This window comes from Lemur catta, chromosome 6 (genome assembly GCF_020740605.2).
Source record: "Lemur catta isolate mLemCat1 chromosome 6, mLemCat1.pri, whole genome shotgun sequence".
Lineage (NCBI taxonomy): Eukaryota > Metazoa > Chordata > Mammalia > Primates > Lemuridae > Lemur > Lemur catta.
Genome location: NC_059133.1, coordinates 6078154 through 6100237, shown reverse-complemented (window position 1 = coordinate 6100237; position 22084 = coordinate 6078154).

Below are 22084 nucleotides of genomic sequence, written 5' to 3'. Positions count from 1 at the left end.
GAAGGTCAGTGGGAGGATGCCAACCTGCTCTTACTGGGGGACACCTGGTGGCCCCTGGAGGTTGGACAGGAAGGGTGGGGTGGGGCGGGCCAGACCTCTGGGAAGGTGGTAGCAGGTGGCATCTTGCTCCAGCCATCCTGGGATCCACAGCCGCCCCAGCCTTCCTGACAGTAAGGAGACTGAGCAGATGCCGGCTGAGTGTTCCGCATGGCGTCTCTAGTAATAAGCTTTCTCATTTGGTAGCGAATCCTAGTTTTGCAAAGCAGTTTTTCAACCATCTTCTCCCTTGAGCTTCATTCACAAGAACCACGTGGAAGAGAAGGAGCTGGGGATCTGAGAAGCTGTGCCTCCCCCAAGTTCGCTAGTCACTGGTTCACAGGTCCGGCCAAGGGCACCTATGTGGGGACCGCAGGGTGCCGGGAGTGGACCCTGAACCAGAGCTCAGGATGAAAACCCTGAAGCCCCAGGGGCAAAGAGAGGTGGAACAGGGCAGAATCCTAGGACCAGGGAGGGTTGCAGGGGGTCAGAGCACGGATCAGAGTTCAGAAAGTGCAATAACCCAAAAATCTATAAAGAAAAGGCTAATCACTCCACCCCCAGTCCCTCTGGCAGAGACGTGTCCACTCCTGCAGGCTCACCTGTAACCTTTCTGTTTCTTCTCACTCTGCAAACACACAAAGCACAGCACACAGCTGGGAGACTCTGCACTTGTTTGTTTTTCCAGAAACAGGGCCGTCCTAAATCCGAGGCTCAGCACCTTGCCCTTTTCACCGGAAGGCATCTGGTCATCCCTGCAGACCGAGGGCGGGGAGATGTGCTTTGCCTGTGGGTAGCTGGCCCAGGGGGTGGGCAGCGGAGCCAGGAGAGGGGCCGGTGGGGAGATCCGGTGGGGAGATCTTTCGCTGCCTGTGGGGGGAAGGAGGGGTGCCGGCTGTGGGGACAGGGAGCTGGCGGTGGAGATAACCCTGCCCAGCTAAATGACCTCCAGAGGAGAGGTGTCCCCACAGGAAGGTCAAGAGGCTGTGCCTGGGGGTGGTGGGGGAGGGGGCTGGGCCGGCAAGGCCTGGCAGGACCACCCCCATCATAAAAAGGTGCATTTTTGTCAGGACTTTTCTAAACTCATAATCCCCTCCCTCCCACTTCTCCCTGTCAGTTTGTTTCACCACAGACACTGCTGGGGACATTGCTGGGCAGGGGAAGGAGGGAGGAGTGACGGGCTTTATTAGGAGCTGTGAATTTGTCACTCTCTGCTGCCAAGTGGCAGCTCCAGCTCACCGCCCCCAAACCCTCCCCAGGAGAACTGGCGACAGGCGACGCAGGGAGCTGGGGGCAGCTCTGCCAGGTCTAGGGTGACAGCAGAGGACGGCAGAGGTGGCAGGGTTGGTTACCCATGAGCACCAAGGCCAGCTTGCCCTGCCTCGCTAGGACAGTCTTGTTGGATGTGAGGTTTGAATTGTGTTCCCAAAAGATACGTTTAAATATTAACCTCTCCCACACGCCATTCCTGTGGATGCAACCTCATTTGGAAACAGGGTCTTTGCAAATATAATCAGGTCCTTTTAACTTAGGACAAAATCGTCTTGGCTTTAGGGACCAATGGCCGGTGTCCTTGTAAGAAGAGGAGAGGACACACACAGAGAGGAAAGGAGTCCGCGCGAGGGCGGAGGTGGAGACTAGAGTAACGAGGCCACAAGCCGAGGAACGCTGTGGCCCCCGCAAGCTCGGGGAGGCAAGGAAGGTTCTTCCCTGGGGCCTGCGGAGGAGCCACAGCCCCGCTGACCCCTGAGTTTGGACTTCCGGCCTCCAGAATGGCGGGGAAATAAACTTCTCTTGTCTCAGGCCCCCCCAGTCCATGTTATTCTGTTATGGCAGCCCCAGGAAATGGGTGCACCGAGTAAAGAAACCAAGCAAGAGTGTTAGAAAGAATGTGGACTCTCCTTCAGAGGAGGGAAGCAAGTGAAGCCATGCGGGGAGCAACCCTCTTACAAGCCAAGAGTAGCAGGAGGGAAATAAAGTGACTCTTTGCTGTGAAGCCACGTGACTTTCTGAAAAGTCTGGGAAACAGAAGAGAGTGTTTACCTGTCATCTCAGGACACCCTCTGGGCTCTGCAGACGGGGCCCAGACCTCTGCTCCCTCGTCTTCCTTTCAACTCGGAAGTGGCTACTTCACCCGTCGGAGCCTCCCCTGTGCGGTGGGGACACGATCCCACACCGGCAAGCTCGTCACAGGAAGTGAGAGCCACGTGGGCCTCGCCGCTCACCTCGCTGGGGGAGGGGCCCCTTTATGAAACAAGTTTAAAATGATGAAATTGAATTTGTCTTAACATTGCTAAAATTGGATATATCTCAAGTTTCTTCTTCTTTATTTGGAGCTAATGAGATATTTTTCTTTTTTTACTTAAAAAAATACTTTTAAATTTGCATACAGTAAAATTCACTCCTTTTGGTGTACAGTTCTCTGTTTTGGTTTTGACAAGTGCACAGAGTTGTGTAACCACTACCCCAGCCAAGATGCACAACATCCCATCGCCCCCAAATTCCCCTGTGCTGCCCCTGGCAACCACTGCTCTGTTCTCCTTTTGCCTTCTCCAGAGTGTCACCGAAGGGGAGTGACATGGCCGGGAGCCTTTTGAGTCTGGACTCTTCCCTTCCCTTTCGAGGTCCATCCGTGCTGCTGTGTGACTCGATCCTGAGTCATGCTCCGCTGTGTGGACGGACTAGGGGCTATTTACCCACTGAGCAGGTGAAGGATGCAGGCCATTTCCAGGTTTGGGTGTTACGAATTAAGCTGCTCTAACATGCATCACAGGTCTGTGTGTGAACATAAGTTTCCACTTCTCTTGGGCAACGCCTAGGAGGGGGATTTTTGGTCCCAATCAGGTTCCTAGTGGTCTCTAAGTCAGACTTGCTAAGAGGTTTGGCTGGGGAGACGAGCAGAGGCACGACCTGCTCTTGGGCCCTGTCCCCAGCGCAGGGACGCCAGAGCTGCCTCCTCGGGAGGTAACAGAGGAAGGTAAAGTTGCTGTTTCAGTTTCATTTCCTTCTACTTCCATTAATATGAGGATGTGCCAAGAACAGTGAAAGAATGAAAAGGTGGATCAAAACATCTCAAAAAAGGCCTCAGTGGTCCCCAAACTGGATGATCAAATCCCAAATGATTGGGAACCTATTGTAATGGCCAAAATAAGACTTACAAGAAAATCCTCCTTATAGCCTCTTTTTTCTTTGCATGAAACATCATTTTACTTCCATCCTGCCTGCACGTAACGGTAGATGGAATTTCTAAAGGTGAAGGTGCAGCAGCTTCACCAAGGGGGGTCCTCACGCCTGAATGGTCCTCGAGGAGGAGACTTAGGTGGCTCCCACACTGGGGAGCACCATCTGCCTGACTCAGTCTACCCCAATTCAAATGCTAACCCCATCCAGGAACACCCTCGCAGATACACCCAGAGTAACGTTTAACCAAATATCTGGGCACCCTGCGGCCCAGTCAAGTTGATGCATAAAATGAACCATCACAGAAAATACAGGACAGTCAGCATTGATTGCCACCCACGCAGTTGGCTCATGGGCTGGGCTGTCCTCCCCAGCAGAGGGGCAGGGAGGAGGCCCTGGGAGGGGTGTGCAGGTGTCCATGGGGAAAGAAAACTGCTGCTCCTGCAGGGGAAGAAGCAGGTGTTTCCTGACACAACCCCGGAGGCAGGGCCCACATCCACGTTAGGTTCGGCAGGCACCATGAGTGAGGGGCACTGTGGGCCCACAAAAATGTTTTAAATTCTATTAAAATCAGAAGAAAAAATCATTTAAAAAATGACTTATAATGAGGAGCGCAGCCTGGTGATATTCACCTTTGTGCCAAAGCATAAACCGTGAAAGCTGTGACGTGGCCGTGCCTGCGTGGCCGGGCGCCACTTCCCCAGGCCTGGCTGCAGCCCCTGTTTCTGGCTCATGCTGTAGGATGCCAGGCCAGGGCAGGGAGCGGGTAGTGGCCGGCCAGTGATGGGCTCCTGTCAGCTGAAACTGCATCTGGCCTGTCCCAGTGCCCCCCTGCAGGCTCCTTGAGTGGGGCTGTTTTTTCTCCCAGTCCTGGTGCTGCCGGGCCTGGAGCTGGGGTCTGTGCCATCCTTGCTCTCAACTTTGCCCGGCTTTACTAGAATGTTACCTTCTTAGGGAGGCCTTTCCCGGCCCCCCATCTAAAAGGGCCTCCTCCCCAAACTCTCCATCTCCCCACTCTGCCTCTGTCCCTCGTTGGCACTCAGTGCCCCGGGTTTTGTTTATCTTTATTTGTCTTGTGCTGTGTCCGTCTCCCTTACTGCACTAGAAGCTCAGTGTGAGCAGGGAGTTTTCACTTATTCACATCCTGCATCCCCGGGGCCACAATAATGTGGCATCTAGGTGGAACTCAGTAAGATTCCTCCACGTCACCTGCCTCCTATGATGACTGTGCCCACCTTGGGCCTCCACCCTGGTGCCATACCCTACTCCTCCTTGCCAATTCCAGCTTTCTCCACTCCACTGGGTCATTTCCAGCAGTTACAAATGTGCAAATATGTTGCAATTTCTCCCTTCTTAAAAATCACAAAAAAACCCCACGAAAACCTCCTTTGGCCCAGTTCGATTTCCAATATTCATGCCATTTCTCTGATCCTCCACTTGGCAAAGCCCTTTGAAAGACTTCTCTGGCTGGGTCACTTCCCCTGCTGGGTCAGCTTTCACCTCCTCCTGTCCTTGGAGTGTGTTTGCCAAGGTCCTATGAACTGAGTTGTAGTCTACCAGCCTGTCCCAGGCCAAGCCCCACTTGGCCGTGGGCTGCCCCATTAACACAGGGTTCCCTCCTGTGATGGAGTGCCAGGTCCTGGCCGCCAGCTCTCTCCTCTCTCCCTGGCTGCTCCTCTTCAGCATCCTTTGCTGGTTGCTGTCACCTCAACTGCTAAACAAGGACAAGTTCCAACTCCCTTCTCCTCTCTGTCTGCATCCATTCCCATGACCATCTCAATTGCTCTCATGGCTGTAAATCCCACGAGAGGGCTGGGGCTCTACACCCCGCACCCCTGGCCCAGACATCACCCGACCCCGGGTTGCTCCATCCAGAGTCCTATTCAGACTCTCCCCTCCAGGCCCAGTGGGCTCCTCAGACTCCAAGTCCAAGCCCACAGGCATCCCCTGCCTCCTCCACACACTGCCCTCCTCACCGTGCTGGGACCTTCCACGCATCCCTGCCCCAGGGCCCTTGCATCTCTCCTGTGTCTGGAATGCCTCCCAGCTCTTTCAGGTCTACGCCTCATTTTACCTTCTGGCCCAGCCCTCACCCCAACTCCGAACCATCCCTGGTCACTGTTTAAATTGCAGCCTACCCCTCCGCACCTGGCATCCCCCTCCCTTCCTGCTGTGTTTCCTCCACAGCAGGTGTCACCATCTGCCACACCATATATTGACCAGTTGTCTGTCTGTCTGTCTCCCCCACTGGAACATGCTTGGATTGTTGTCTGTTTTGTTCACTGCCAGAACAGTATCTGGCACATGACAGGGATTTGCAAAAGATTTGACAAAAGTGACTACAATTGCAACTGGGAATTTAATGTAAGCTGGAGTCCCAGCTAGAAGAGGCTGAGGCAGGAGGGTTGCTTGAGCCCAGGAGTTCGAGTCTAGCCTGGACAACACAGCGAGGCCTCATTTCAAAAAAAAGAAAAGGAGAAGAAGAAGAAAAAAGAAAATTTAATGTAAATAGAAAATTTTAAACACTGTGCATCTCTTCAGGGTATACTCTGGAAGGGCAAGGTTTTGTCTTTTTGGATTAACTCAGAAATTACAGCTCCAGAAAACGCCATCCAACTTTGATCTCTGCACCCGGATGCTGACAAGGGGACAGATGGAAATCTAAGACTGAACATAAGTCACAGAAAAATGCAGACGTGAGTCAGAGCTAAGCCGAGTCAGGTATTTTGAGATCTGTAATCTGGTGGGGGGAATTCTGAGATATTTTTATTCAAGTGGCTTTCCTCCACAGCAGAACCTGTGCTGTGAGCATCTACAGGATCATTACTAATAATCTGCAGAGCGTTTCTTTTTCAGGGTGTCAGGCATTGTACCTCAGAGCCGATGCCCAGATCTATAGAAAAATCCAGGACTCTGTCGGATCCCCTCACTTCGGACCCTCACAGCCTGGGGCTTCAGCACAGCCTCTTCTGCCCCCCAACCCCCTGTCTACCTTCAGAGGATGAGGGTAACTCTCCCCTCCCCGCCCACAGTGGCGAATGTCCCTCTTCCCTCCACTCTCTGTTCCAGATGATGCTTTGGAAGCTCAGCTCCAGGCTGGGGACCCCAGTCCCACAGACATAAAATTGAATAAGGTAGAGTCCAGGCCCCAAGGGCCCCCACTGCCTGGGGGTGCAGAGTGGGCAGAAGTCAAGCAGAGCCGAGGGGCAGGGGAGGCCCAGGCTGGGCAAGGACCGGGGCTGCCAGGAGATTGGGGAGCCAGAGAGACCTCAGACTGGGCCCCAGGCTGGGGAGTCGCCAAGCATGTGATCAGATCTGTGCTTTTGAAGTCCAGCTCTGGGGCTGCCTGAGGCAGGGTTGGGGACCCTCCTGACCAGCTGCTGTGAACATTTGCCTTCTGTGGCCAGGCCCTGCCTGGGCAGGGCGGACAGAAGGCCGTGCTGTCGTGGAACTGATGTCGGCCGGGCACTGGGCACTGCCGCATCAGCACCGAAGGTCAGAGGGCCGGCAGGCCGAGCGATGCTGAGTGGGGCCCATTTCTGCCCTCACCTGGCTTTTCCTAATTCCCCCTTGACGGTGCTTGGTGTGAAGTTTGGTTTTCATGTAAGTGACGTGTGGCCCTGAAACGGCCACATGTGGCAGTGCTGATACTCAGTCTAGGGAGTGCTGGGACGCTTGAGCAAGTGCTGGGCCCACCTGCATCCCCAGGGCCCCACCTGCCACCTGTCACTCCACAGGGCTCCCTGCTGGGGCTGAGAGCACGGGCCAGGCTGCTGGGTAGACGCCCAGCCCTGCGCTCGCCGCTCTGCGACCTGGGGACTTGCCCACCCTGGGACCCTGGGGACCTGCCCGCTCTCTGTGCTTCCATTTTCTCATCTGTAACATGGGCTGTTAGGATTGTTAAGGGAGGAAAAGCGTGCGTAGTAGGCAGCTTCCAAACGGCTGCCGGGACCGCGCGCCCTGGGACACACCGCGCCCCGTGTGCGGGCCGGACTTACCGCCCGCTGATACCCAACAGAACCGATGGGGGCGCTTCTGAGATGAGGTCACAAAGACAGGCTTGCAGAGCCTCTCGCTCCTGTCACTTGCTCACTCTGGTACTGTATTGTGAGGGGCCGTGCGGAGGGCCCATGTGGCAAGGAACTGAGGGCAGACAAAACACACGAGGGGGCTGGAAGGGGGTCGTTCCCCAGCCAAGCCTTGAGGGGACAGCAGCCCTGGCTGACACCTGGATTGCAGCCTGGTGAGAGACCCACAGCCGGAGGAACTGCTGGGCTACGCCTGGGCTCCTGGCCCACAGAACCCATGCGACAGGAAAGGCGTGGGTTTGGGGTAATTTGTTGCACAGCAATACATAGTATATAAAAGAGTACAATGACTGGCTCGTGGCAACACTCAATTAATGACCAATGATGACCATTTGGCATACACGAGGGTGACTCAAAATGCTCAGAAAATGGAAGACTATAAAGCTATTTACCAGGCTCTCAACGTGACCCCTTCACAGTGAGCCTGCGTCTTTTGCCACTTTGTGGAGTCACATAAGAGCTGCACGTCCGAGCGAGAGTCTGCAGGGGAGGGGTGTGTGCAGTGTGCCAGCATCTAAGAAGGGAAGTGGTCCAAGGATGCAAATGTATTTGTTTCTACTGAAAAAAAAAAAAAAAAGAAAATCTAAAAAGTAAGATCACTCAGATGGGGAGAGAGGAAACAGCATGGAGAAAATAGGAATGGAACCAGACTTCTCAATTTTTCAATTTTGACTTTGGAACCATGTAAATGTTTTATTTAATTCTAAACCAAAACTAAATTGAAGTGAAAAATATTCCCTAAAAAACAAAAGCAAAATGAAACAAATAGATGTAGCTGTGTGTAAAGCTAGTGGCTCAATGACTCAGATGGGAGCTATTTCAAGAGAAAGTAATTTGACCAACATCACAGGTGAGATACCCTAAAGATTAAAAAAAAGAAAATGGGCAGGCCACGTGTGGTGGCTCACAAGTGCAATCCCAGCACTTTGGGAGGCAGAGGAGGGAGGATCACCTGGGCTCGAGAGTTTGAGGTCACAGTGAGCTGTGATCCTGTCACTGCCCTCCAGCCTGGCCGACAGAGTGAGACTCTGTCTCTAAAAAAGAAAAGGCAAAGAAATCTTAACTGGTTTTGGTAATAATATCGTTTGCAATAATATTGATACTGTTCTGAAATACATAACATAAATTAAACATATGTGTATTATATATACTAATATAATGCATATTATATGTTACATATAATTCTATATATGGATAAAACAAATAGTAATGATGTTAATATTCTTAGGAACCAAGATTTTCAGCATGAGAGAAAAAAGTAAATATAAAATCAAAGATAAGTAAAAATCCTATCATCCTATATTTTAGTGGAAATACAAGTATGAACTCATTGTATATTTTCTCTTAAAAAAAAAGTAGTTCCCAGCTCTGTCTGGAGCCTAGAAACTAATAACCAACCAGTAGCAAAGAACTTAGCTCTCAGATCGTGGTTTCCAACTACCACTTTTCCCTAAAAGGAACCAGGGCTCCTTGACTGACTCCAGATCCAAACAACAACAAGAAAATAGGAAAACCAAAGTGAGAATATCTTGTTATAGTAGAAAACAAAAAAAATCTCAAAGACTATTGCATCTGTTTCTCTTTCCTTCCCTGCTTTATAAAACATTTCTTGGCCTCTTCCTTCTTTTCTTCACCAAAAGCTACTAGGCGCATCTGAACAAGGTAGGTTGGGGGAGCAGGCAGCCAAGTCAGGCTGTGGGGGTGGGCTCAGGTCCCACACTTGCAGTGAATGGCAGCCGCATGGTGGGGAGATTGGTGTCAAAGACCAAGGGATTTAAAATAACGGAAGTCAGAGAAGGGAGAGACAAATATGAAGGGGGGAAAGCTAGAATGAACCCTGCACTACTGGACTGAAAGGGTAGGTAATGCTTGGGATTCATGGTTTGTTTTAATAAACAGGAGGGGAGAAATGGAAATCCACTATTGTAAGGTTCTTATACTTTATATGAAGTGGTATATTATCACTTAAAGGTAGACTGTGATTAATTGATGTTTATATACTATAAACCCTAAAACAATGTTAAAATAATAAGTTATAACTAATAAGCTAACAAATGAGCTGTAAGAGAATTGTTAAAAATATTCAATTAGGCAGAAAAAGAGGAAAAGGAAAACAAAGAACAGATAGGACAAATAGAAAATGAGTAACAAAAAGATAGATTTAAAACTACCATATCAATCGTCATATTAAATATAAATGGTCTAAATATCCAAATTTAAAGGCAGAGATTGTCAGATTGGATTTTAAAAAGCAAGACCCAGTATGCTGTCTATAAGAAATACACTCCAAATATAAAGACAAAAATAGGTTAAAAGTAAAAGAATGGAAAAAGATGTACCATGCTATTACTAATGCAAAAAAAAAAAAACTGGAGATTTTATAGCAAAAGATATTACCAGGGAAAAAGAAGTTAATTTAATAATGATAAAGATGTCAATTCTTCAAGCAGATATAATAATCCTAAATGTTTATAGAACCTAATAACACAGCTTCAAAATGTTTGAAGCAAAAACTTACAGAACTGCAAAGAGAAATAGATAAGCTGACAATCATAATTGAAGAGTTCAATACCCTGCTTTCAATAATTGATAGAATAGACGGAAAACCAGTAAGAATACAGAAGATTTGAATAACAGCAACCACCTTGACCAACTGACATTTACAAAACACTTTACCCAACAACAGAATATACATCCTTCTCAAGTTCACACAGAACATTTACCAAGATACACAATATTCTGAGCCATTAATCAAGTCTCAGTACATTAAAAAGGATTCAAGTCATTCCAAGTATGCTCTCTTACAATGGAATTAAACTAGAAATTGACAACAGAAAGATCTCTGAAAATGCCTGAATATTTGGAAATTAAATAACATACCTCTAAATAACCCAGGGGTCAAAAAAGAAATCAAAAGAGAAATTGGAGGCTGGGCGCGGTGGCTCACGCCTGTAATCCTAAGCACTCTGGGAGGCCGAGGCAGGTGGATTGCTCGAGGTCAGGAGTTCAAGACCAGCCTGAGCAAGAGCAAGACCCCGTCTCTACTAAAAATAGAAAGAAATTATCTGGTCAACTAAAATATATATATAGAAAAAATTAGCCGGGCATGGTGGCACATGCCTGTAATCCCAGCTACTGGGGAGGCTGAGGCAGTAGGATCGCTTAAGCCCAGGAGTTTGAGGTTGCTGTGAGCTAGGCTGATGCCACCACACTCACTCTAGCCCGGGCAACACAGCGAGACTCTGTCTCAAAAAAAAAAAAAGAGAGAAATTAGAAAATATCTTGAACTGACTGAAAAGGAAAACATAACATATCAAAATTTGTGGGATTATTAAATGTATTTTTTTTTTGAGACAGAGTCTCACTCTGTCACCCTGGGTAGTGCCATGGCATCATCATAGCTCACTGCAACCTCAAACTCCTGGGCTCAAGCAATTATCCTGCCTCAGACTCCCAAGTAGCTGGGACTACACGGGCACGCCACAATGCCCAGCTTATTTTTCTATTTTTAGTAGAGACTTTTAGTAGAGGTCTAGCTCTTGCTGGTCTCAAACTCCTGAGCTCAAGTGATTTTCCCGCCTTGGTCTCCCAGAGTGCTGGGATTACAGGCATGAGCCACTGCGACCAGCCTGTTTGGTGTGGATTTTTTTTTCATAGCTGCTCTTTATCAAGTTGAAATTCTCCTCTATTCCCAGTTTGCTAAGAGTTTTTTTTTTTTTTAAATCATAAGTGGGTGTTGAATTTTGTCAAAAGCTTTTTCTGCATCAACTGATATGATCAGATGATTTTCTTCTTTAGCCTGTTGATATGGTGTATTACACTAATTGATTTTTGAATATCGAGTCATCCTTGCATACTGCCAAGGCAGTTAAGAAGTAGATACTCTGTCTCCACCTCCTCGCTTCCCCCTGAGAGGCAGGCAATAATGATGGAGCCTTAGGGGTAGTCCAGCCAGCAGACAGAAGGGGCATGGATCCCTGGATCACTGTGTGGAGGAAAGTCCCCCATCCACAAACATTCACATCGGTGGTCAGTTATGTGGGTGAGAAACACATGTCTTTGGGGTTAAGCCATTGATATTTGGGGATTTGTTACAGCAAACCTAGCATTTCCTTGCTGTTAACCTCAAAATTCATCAGTGTATCTTGAAAGATGCCTTCTAATAACCATTAAGGACATGGCATCCATGAACATACCTGACCTTATTGGTGATTTTATCGAGAATCAGTTCTGGAGTACTAAAGGCCTTAAGTTTACTCTCTTGTTATGGCTACTATACTAAGAACACACACAAAAAAATGTAGATCATTTTGGATAAGAAACCTGATTTTTAAAAAGTCCCAGTTCAAGGCCAGGCACAGTGGCTCACTCCTGTAATCCTAGCACTCTGGGAGGCTGAGGCAGGAGGATTTTTTGAGTTCAGAAGTTCAAGACCAGCCTGAGCAAGAGTGAGACCCCATCCCTACAAAAAATAGAAATGTTAGACCATTCTTCTAAGTGAAGTACCACAAGAATGGAAAAACAAACACCACATATACTCACTATTAAACTGGAACTAATCCATCAACACTTATATGCATATATAGAAGTAAAACTCAACGGAAATCAAGCAGGTGGGAGGGGATAGGAAGGGCTGGGTAAACTTACACCTAGCGGGTACAATGCACACTGAGTGATGGGCACACTTATCCATTGACTCAAACTGTACAGAAGCAATACATGTAACCAAAATGTTTACCCCCATAATATTCTGAAATTAAAAAAAAATAGAAAAATTAGCTGGGTGTCGTGGCATGGGCCTGTAGTTCCAGCTACTCGGGAGGCTGAGGCAGGAGGATCGCTTGAGCCCAGGAGTTTGAGGTTGCTGTAAGCTATGATGAAGCCACTGCACTCTAGACAGGACGACAGAGTGAGACTCTGTCTCAAAAAAGAAAAAACCTCCCAGTTCAAAAGCATTTGGAAATGATTCAGAAAACCACAGCCCCAGAGCTGTCATCTCTGACGATGTCAGACCCAGACCTCTCTGCTTTCCCTCTATTAGTGTCTGCTGAAAACATGTGTCTGGAGAAATGCGAATCCCTGCAGGGTCTCACTGAGACTGTTCTGTTTCCTGCGTCCTCGTGATGGGCACACAGAGGCCTGGGGAGGTGCCCAGGCTCTCAGGCACTGAACTTCCCTCCTGTCCTTATGTTTCATTACTGCATGTTGGAGGGAGCACTTGGTCCAGAACTGTGTACAAAGCATGACCTCAAACTGCCTCTCGCTGTGTCTCCAATTAAAACAAACAACCTGCTCCAGTCTGAGATCTCCTCCTATCACTTGCTGTCTCAGTCTCTCTGGCCTCTTTTTTCTTAGCAAAACGCACTTATATTTCAATTAGAAGATCAGTGGTTATATTTTTAAGAGCTAAATATCTTCTCAGCCAGCGAGTGAGGGTGTTTCCCCCCACCTTTCTTCTCTGCTCAGCCTCTCATCTTAAAGCTACGGAATTGGAGCTCCTATCTGGCTTGGAAGCTCTGATGTATAACAAATTACCTATGTGGCACTCAAGAAGGAACTTGTATGTCACATAACGCTGGAGTTTGATTTCACCGCCCTGCCCCCATGCCCGTTTATTCATTCATGGCATGGAGAGATCCGGAGGGCCGGAGCAATTTCATCAGCCCTTGGAATCGGTGCACTGTGAGCCTCTCTCCCCAGACCATCCCGCTGCCATAAATAGACATCACGTGGCTTCCCTTTATGATAAGGTCAGAGGAAACGAGTGCATAGGGAGAGACAGTTAGGAGAGTCGGAGTGCTAAGTTTCAGGTATAAAACCTGAGCAGTGCTAGTCCTCTTGCCTGGGGCCGGATCAGAAAGGAGGGGCAAGGTGGTTCCACCTCCCGAGGTGATTCCTTTGGATGCCTGAGCGAGTCCCTGACTCCCAGCAGCGGTCTCTGCCCTCAGCCGTCTTTATCACTCCTGATTAGGTCTGCAGACTCCTTGCCTCCCCACCTTGCCTTGCCAGGCTTTGTGGCTCCCTGGGCTCATTTTCTGATAGAGCTGTCAGTTTTTACTGCTGATAGGAGAAATCATTTTCTCTCTTAGCTGAATGTTAATTGGCTCCCTCTCCCCCCTCAGTTAGTACTTGCAGTCCCTGAGTTTTTTTGTTGTTTTTTTTTTACCCCCAAGGGAAAGGTACCTTAGTAGAGAAGCATTCAGGAAAGACAAGGAAGGTGGTTCTTGCTAAATTGCTAATTGCTAATTGCTAAATCAGAGGTTACCAAAAAGCTAAAGAGGAGAGCAAGGAAGAGATTATGACCACACATTTCGTAGCCCTACGTGAGCTGGGGCTGACTGTATGCGCATCCCTACAGCACCTGCATTCTATAGCGGCTGAATATTCCGTAGGGAGAACCGTGAAATCAGCTGGGTCTAGTTGAACAAACATTGAGCATCTTTGAAGTACCAGGCACCAAGGCAGGTCCTTGGGTTGCAGAGACGACTAAGACCCCATGGCTGTCCTGAGGGACAAACTGATAAATGGGAATCATGAGTTCCACGTGATGGGAGCAGTGGCAGAAATAAGCCAGGATACTGCAGCGCTCACAGAGGGTCACAGCAACTTCAGCCTTAAAAGATAACAAGAGTCAGCTGGGAGCAGGTAGTGGCAGGGACCTCCCAGATAGAAGAGATATTAATAGTTTATGAAGGCCGGGCGCGGTGGCTCACGCCTGTAATCCTAGCACTCTGGGAGGCTGAGGCAGGCGGATCATTTGAGCTCAGGAGTTTGAGACCAGCCTGAGCAAGAGCGAGACCCTCATCTCTACTAAAAATAGAAAGAAATTAGCTGGACAACTAAAAATATATAGAAAATATTAGCCAGGCATGGTAACACATGCCTGTAGTCCCAGCTACTTGGGAGGCTGAGGCAGGAGGACCACTTGAGCCCAGGAGTTTGAGGTTGCTGTGAGGTAGGCTAACACCACGACATTCACTCTAGCCTGGGCAATAAAGCGAAACTCTGTCTAAAAAAAAAAAAAAAGAAATAGTTTATGAAAAGTCACAGGTGCCATGAAACCAGGTGGTGCTGGGAGCAACAGTAAGAAGTTTGGTATGGCCGAAGGTTAAGGTCACGTGGAGGAACAGCTTGGGGCAGGACTGGGGTGCCCATGCAGGTTTTTTCCCCCTATAATTGTCATGCACTTAAAAAGCAAGCAAGCAAACAGCCTCATTGAGATTTAATTTACATACCATAAAATACACCTGCTTAAAGTGTACAATTTGATGGTTTTTAGTATATTTATAGGGTTGTATACCCATTGCCATAACTAACTTTAGGATATCTCCCCCCAAAACCTTCTGAGCGGGGTTTTTGACAGGGGCATGGCCTGGCCACATTATGTGTTACATCAGTTTGGCGGCGGAGCACAGACAGGTTTGGAGGGGCCAACCCCGGGCCCTCCTGGAGCCAAGAACATGAGCCATAGCACAGCAGCGAGTGTGCACGAGGGCTAAAGATTTGTAGCCACGACAGGATGAAATTTACTCCGTCTCTCACACTCTTTTTCTTTGCCAGAAAAGGACTGGGTTATGAACACTCAGGCTGTTTTTGCCGACTAGCTAGTCAGTATTATAGATGATGTTGCCTATTTACAAAGAAAAATTGACAGAGAGGCTCTATCACAGCAAAATCCAGAATTCTGAAGTTTCTGCAAAATGGGACTAGCACAGACGCTGTTCAGCATGCTTCATGCAGCAAAACCCACAGCTAGTCTGGACCAAACAAAGGGTGCAGGGTCTGTCCTCAAAGGCTCCAGGAGGGGACACATCCAGATTAAGTGCTGAGTCACCAGTGGATCCTGGGTTGTGACCCTGTGTGGTCATGCAAGTGGCCCATTCAAGTCCAAGGTCCTTAGCCAGGAAAGGATCCAACAGAGGTGAGTGTCCCTGACTCTGCGGACAGGTGGGTCTGATCCAAGCCTGATGCTATGATAATTGTATTGGTTTGGTTTTTTAAATTGCAAGTAAGAAATACAAACAAAAACAAATTAAATAGGCTTTACCAATGAAAGGCACTTTGTTCTGACAAAATCTTTTACTAGGATAATGTGAAAAACCTCTCCCTACAAAAACATAGAAATGCCCATAAAATATAACCAAATAAATAAATAAATAGTCAATGCATAGCTAACTTAGCAAACAAGAAAGAAAGGAATATCTCCAGGGGTGAGAAACAAAGAGGGAAAAACCGGAGTGGAAATCACATGACTCAGCCCCATGGTTGCCTCCGGGAGGGATTCAAGAGAGGGGAGGAAGGATAATCAGAGCCAGCAACACAGAGGCCTGGGTTTTGGCAGCTGTGCTGGGACTGGAGCTGTGAGATCTTCAGCTGACAGGAGGCGGAGGGTTGAAGCTATGCCTCCTTGCAAAAGCCAGACTCTGAGGGGCATCTCTCAGTGAAGGATGGGCTGGAAAAACCTGCCCTTTAGCACCAGGAGATAACAAGGAAGCTTGTTTATTACAGCAGTGGGGGGCTACAGAAGGATCCCTTGAAAAATCCGAGCCTCGTGTCTGTACTTTCAGAGGATGTGAAGTCCAAATCTGCGCTGCATGCATGGGCCGAGATTCCTGTGCCAAGAGAAGAAAACTGATGCCAGGTTGGTGATAACCCTGGACCACCTGGTAAAGCAGATGCAAGTTGCTCTGCAGGGGCATCCCTACCACTCAAGCAGCAGGCAATTCCCACACAAAACCAACTCCTGCAAGATGAGCTCACAGCACCAAATCTCAGGATACATGAAGAAAGAGTTCGTCTTAAACACGTCAGCAGGCACCACAACCAGAATTATTGGAGGCCCAAGACTCCGAGATAACAGAGCAGCAGACCGAAAGAAAATATAAATAGAATGTTTATGATGATTAAAGGCCAAAATAAAAGATTCAAACTCTCAAGAAAATGATACAATATGAAAATAAGAATAGACAGATTTGGGCCGGGCGCGGTGGCTCACGCCTGTAATCCTAGCACTCTGGGAGCCCGAGGCGGGTGGATCATTTGCGCTCAGGAGTTCGAGACCGGCCTGAGCAAGAGCAAGACCCTGTCTCTACTAAAAATAGAAAGAAATTATATGGACAGCTAAAAAATATATATATATAAATTAGCCAGGCATGGTGGTACATACCTGTAGTCCCAGCTACTCGGGAGGCTGAGGCAGGAGGATCGCTTGAGCCCAGGAGTTTGAGGTTGCTGTGAGCTGGGCTGACGCCACGGCACTCTAGCCCGGGCAACAGAGCGAGACTCTGTCTCAAAAAAAAAAAAAAAGAATAGACAGATTTGAACAATAGTTACAGATGAAATGATACAGTGCCTGAGATTTGCCTCAAAATAATCTCAGAGGAGGGATCTTCGGGAAGGAGTATGGATAAAACAAGATGGGCTGTGGGTTGATATTTCTTGAAGGTGAATAATAATAAGTACTTGTGGTTTATTATTCTATTGTCTCTAATTTTATATACATTTGAATTTTCTATAATAAAAATCATAAAACACACAAAACAAAAAGCACCAACTAGAACTTCTAGAAACAAACAACATCAATAATGAAATTTAAAACTCAGGGCAGGCTTAATGGCAGATTAGATACAGGAGAAGAGAAAATTGATGAAGTAGAAGATATTAAAAAAAATCCAGAATGCAAATTAGAGAGACAAAAAATTTCAGGAGAGATTGAGACACTGAGAATAAAATGGGAAAAAACATTGCTCATTTAAGAGGAGTTCCAAAAGAAGAAGAAAAAGAGGACAACATCCAAAGAAATAATGGCTGAGTTTTTTGAGGTTTTAATAGCAGATCTAAATCCTTGGATTCAAGAAGCATAAAAGGCCGGGCATGGTGGCTCACACCTGTAATCCTAGCACTCTGGGAGGCTGAGGTGGGTGGATCGTTTGAGCTCAGGAGTTTGAGACCAGCCTGAGCAAGAGCGAGACCCCGTGTCTACTAAAAATAGAGAGAAATTATATGGACAACTAAAAAATATATATATATAAAGTTAGCCAGGCATGGTGGCGCATGCCTGTAGTCCCAGCTACTCGGGAGGCTGAGGCAGGAGGATCGCTTGAGCCCAGGAGTTTGAGGTTGCTGTGAGCTAGGCTGACGCCACAGCACTCTAGCCCGGGCAACAGAGTGAGACTCTGTCTCAAAAAAAAAAAACCTAAAAAACTAAAAGAAGCATAAAAATCCCTAAGCAGGCTGGGCAAGGTGGCTGACGCCTGTAATCCTAACACTCTGGGAGCGGAGGCGGGAGGATCACTTGAGCTCAGGAGTTCAAGACCAACCTGAGCAAGAGTGAGACCCCGTCTCTACTAAAAATAGAAAAATTAGCCAGGTGACAAGCGCCCATAGTCCCAGCTACTAGGGAGACTGAGGTAGAAGGATTGCTTGAGCCCAGGAGTTTGAGGTTGCTGTGAGCTAGGCTGATGCCACTGCACTCTACTCAGGACAACAGAGTGAGACTGTCTCAAAAATAATCCCTAAGCAATAAGTCAGAATAAAGTCACATGTAAGGCACACTAGAGAGAAACTATAAGATACAAAAGACAAAAGACAACCATAAAAACCACCAGAAAGAAAAGGCACATTACCTCAGGTAACAACTATGCTGACAGACAACTTCTCAACAGCAACCAAAATCTCAGAAAACAGTTAAGTAACATTTTCAAGGTGCTGAGGGAAAATAATTGTCACCCTAGAATACTATGCTTAGCTAAACTATTGTTCTAAGATGAGGGAGAAAAAGATATTTTCAAACAAAGATTGAAGCTTAAGGCAGTTTTATGGTGCTTAGACTCTCACTGAAAGTACGGTATTGGAAACAATGCACTTCAGAAAGGAGAAAATAAATTCAACCCAGAGGGAAGAAAAGATTTAGAAACAATAACAAAAAGTCCTATTTACTGAGTGCTTGCTATGTACCAGGCACTGTTGTAAGGACCTTTCCTTATTCATTTAACTCTCATAACCCTTAAAACTGGGTGCAATTATCATCATACCCCCTGGAAAGATGAGGAAACTGAGGCACGGAGAGGTTAAAAACTTGCCCAAGGTCACAGATCTAGAAGCGGAAGAGTTCCAAAGTTTAGCCACAAAGCTCACATTCTTATATACATTGCTATACCGACTCAAGAAGCAATAGTGAGCTTTTCAAGTAAGCAATCTTGCCGCAAGTGAGCAAAAGTGTTTCCAAATTCCAACTGATATTAAACTTTACAATTCAGAAGAAATCAGAATTCCTAGGAATTCTTGGGAATTCCCCAAATCATAAGTTATTCCTAAAATATCTCCAACGTTATTCATACTCTTAACCTAATAACCTAAAAACTTATTTAACAAATAAGAAACATTAAGCTTAATACTATTTACAGAGAACAGCAGCCTATAGCTGCGGTCCCTAATCCCCAGGCTGTGGCCTAGTACCGGTCTGTGGCCTGTTAGGAACCAGGCGGCACAGCAGGAGGTGACCAAGCGAAGCTTCATCTGTATTTACAGCCGCTCCCCATCACTCGAATCACCACCTGAGCTCCACCTCCTGTCAGATCAGCAGTGGCAGTAGATTCTCACAGGAGCTCGAACCCTACTGTAAACTGCACATGCAAGCGACCTGGGTCTTGTGCTCCTTACAAGAATCTAATGCCTGATGATCTGAGGTGGAGCTGAGGCAGTGCTGGGGAGCGGCTGCAAATACAGATCATCATTAGCAGAGAGGTTTGACTGCACAATAAATGTAATGCTCTTGAATCTTCCCAAAACCATGTCTTCCCTTCCCCCTGGTCCATGGAAAAATTGTCTTCCAAGAAACCAGTTCCTGGTGCTGAAAAGATTAGGGACTGCTGGTTAGGGGATATGAAAATACTGGAAAAGCCATTGAACATTATTGAGTGATATTCAAATAATTTAACATGTGGATCTTACAGCAAGGTTAACAGTACTTCATATCTCATTTCAGATGACACTTCATGTGTCAAAATTGCCAATTTAAGGACTTACTCTGATTCCCAAACTTGTTCTCGGAACACCACCAATAGAACTTGTATGTAGTATACCATGCATATAGACTAATCAATAATTATTTTATTTGCAAGAATGACTCCCAGTTAGCAGCAGACAGGACCATGGTCACACTGACAGCTAAGAGCAAATCTGACTGATTGAATCATGTCTTCCCTCCCCTTTCCCAGAAATGCTGGCTTTACCCCTCAACTTTGTGTCAGTATTTCCTGGTTTTGACTCAGCATCAGTAGATTCCTTTGAACAATTAACATTCCTTCCCTTTCTTATTATTTTTTTCTTTTTTTCTTTCTTTTTTGAGCTAGGGTCTTACTCTGTTGACCAGGCTGGAGTGCAGTGGTTTCATCACAGCTCACTGCAGCCTCCAATTCCTGAGCTCAAGGGATCCTCCCACCTTGGCCTCCCAAAGTGCTAAGATTACAGGCATGAGCCACCACGCCAGGTTGAACCAGTAACATTTCTATGTTGATTAAACTTTAATTCTCATAGGAAAATTGTAATCCTTTTCCCAAATTTTTCAACCAATTTTTCTTGGGATTCAGAATTTGAAAAAATATAAATTTGTACAGAAACATTGGGAAGGATTTCCGAAATGGAAACAGCAGTGAGCAAAGACACTGAAAAAATATGGATTAACCCAAAGAAGCATTGACCACATAAAACAATAATAACAACAATCATTAACTTAGGGTATAAAAACAATGGCATTGTTGAATAAATGATACTGGAACTATTTATTTTCCAAATGGGAAAAATATAATTGGATCCCCACTTCACAGCACATGTAAACATCAGTAGGGGCCAGGAGTGGTGGCTCCAGTGTTATCTGACATACAACTTCCTTCTTGAGTGCCACATAGGTAATTTGTTATACATCAAAGCTTATAAGCCAGATCGGATTTCACAGAGCTCCAATTCTGTAGCTTTAAGATAAGACGTTGAGCAGAGAAGAATGATGGAGGGAAACACCCTCACTCAGCCTGGTTGAGAAAATATTTAACTCTTAAAAATATAGCCATTGATCTTCTACTAGAAATATAAGTGCATTTTGGCCAGGTGCAGCGGCTCACTCCTGTAATTCCAGCACTTTGGGAGGCCAAGACGTGAGGATCACTTGAGCCCAGGAGTTTGAGACCAGCCTGGACAATATAGCAAGACACCATTTCTCCAAAAAATAAAAAAATTATCTGGGTGTGATGGCATATACCTGTAGTCCCAGCTACTCAGGAGGCTGAGGTAGGGGGATCACTTGAGCCCAGGAGCTTGAGGCTGCAGTGAGCTATGATCGTGCCACTGTACTCCAGTCTGTCCCTAAAAATAAAAATAAAAATAAATAAATTAAAGGCCTAGATGTGATAAGCAAATTTTTAATAAAACTTTTAGGATAAAATCCTTACAAACTTGGAGCAAAAGATTTCTTAAATAAGACACTAAAAAGCACAAGTTGTAAATTAGATGACTGAAAAATCTGACTGTATTTACATTAAAAAAAAACTTTCTGCATTAAATACAAGATAAATTTAACAAGCCATAGGCCACAGGTGAGAAGAGCTTCGCAATCCCAAGTGTAAGCAAGGCTATGGAGAAAAGAAAACCCACATCCAATGCTAGTTGTGTGTAAATTAGGACAACCACTTCAGAGAGCAATTTGACCTTATCTAGTGACATTGAAGATGTACATATGCTATGACCTAGCAGTTTTATTTCTAGGCAAATATCATAAAGAAACTTACACATACGAGCACCACCATGTGTAAGAATGTGCACAGCAGCATTATGTATAATAAAGTTGCAAATAAACTAAGTATCCTTCAGTGGCAGAGAAGATAGATTACATTTTATTCATGTAACAGATTAACATAGAGCAGTAAAAAATAAGCTGCAACTGCATGTACCTACATGAATAAATCTCAACAACATAAACTAAATTACAGAGGAATACTCCAAAATGATTATTTAAATTCTGAAAAACATAAAACAATACTATGTATTATTCAGGGACAGAGACACTTTTAATAAACTGTGCTTAGGAATAAAGAGGATTATTACGTACAATAATAGGAACAACTCGTCAAGAAGGTATAATAAGTCTGAACTTTTATGCACCCAAAACATGCCAAGAATTGTCAGAATTACAAGGAGAAATGGACAAGTCCTCTGTACTAGTTTGGATTCCAAGAAGCAAATGCGAAGATGGCATTAGATACACAAGAGATTTTTTTTGAGGAAACATCTGTGAGGGCTGAAGGGGAGAGGTGTAGAAGCAGGTCAGGAGAGCCTTGGACCACGAAGGCAGGAGGGACACGTGTGCCAGGAGAGAGCGAAGGAAGGAGGAGGCTGCTGGCTGCAGCATGACTCTGAGGAAGCTTTGGCCAGGCGATGGCTAGTCCCCAAGCAATGACTTCCCATTAGAGGAGTCTCCCATCAGCAGAAGTGGTCCGGCTCTAGTACCCCCTTGGTGATTGGCTGGGAGCAACCGGTGTGGGAGGGGCAGGAGTGTGGTTTTAGCTCAAATGCCACAGTGGTCTGGGGGGTGCTACAGTTGGAGGCTGCTGTCGACCATGCTCCCTGCAGCAGGTTCCTTAGAAGGGTCTATGGCCCATGGCCGCCATATGTACCATCACAGTAGAAAATAACAATCTACGTAATATACATCATTCAGGACCCCAAAGTTATTCTCCTAAAGATATTCTTTATACCACAAGATATTCTCCTAAAGATTAATGGACAAT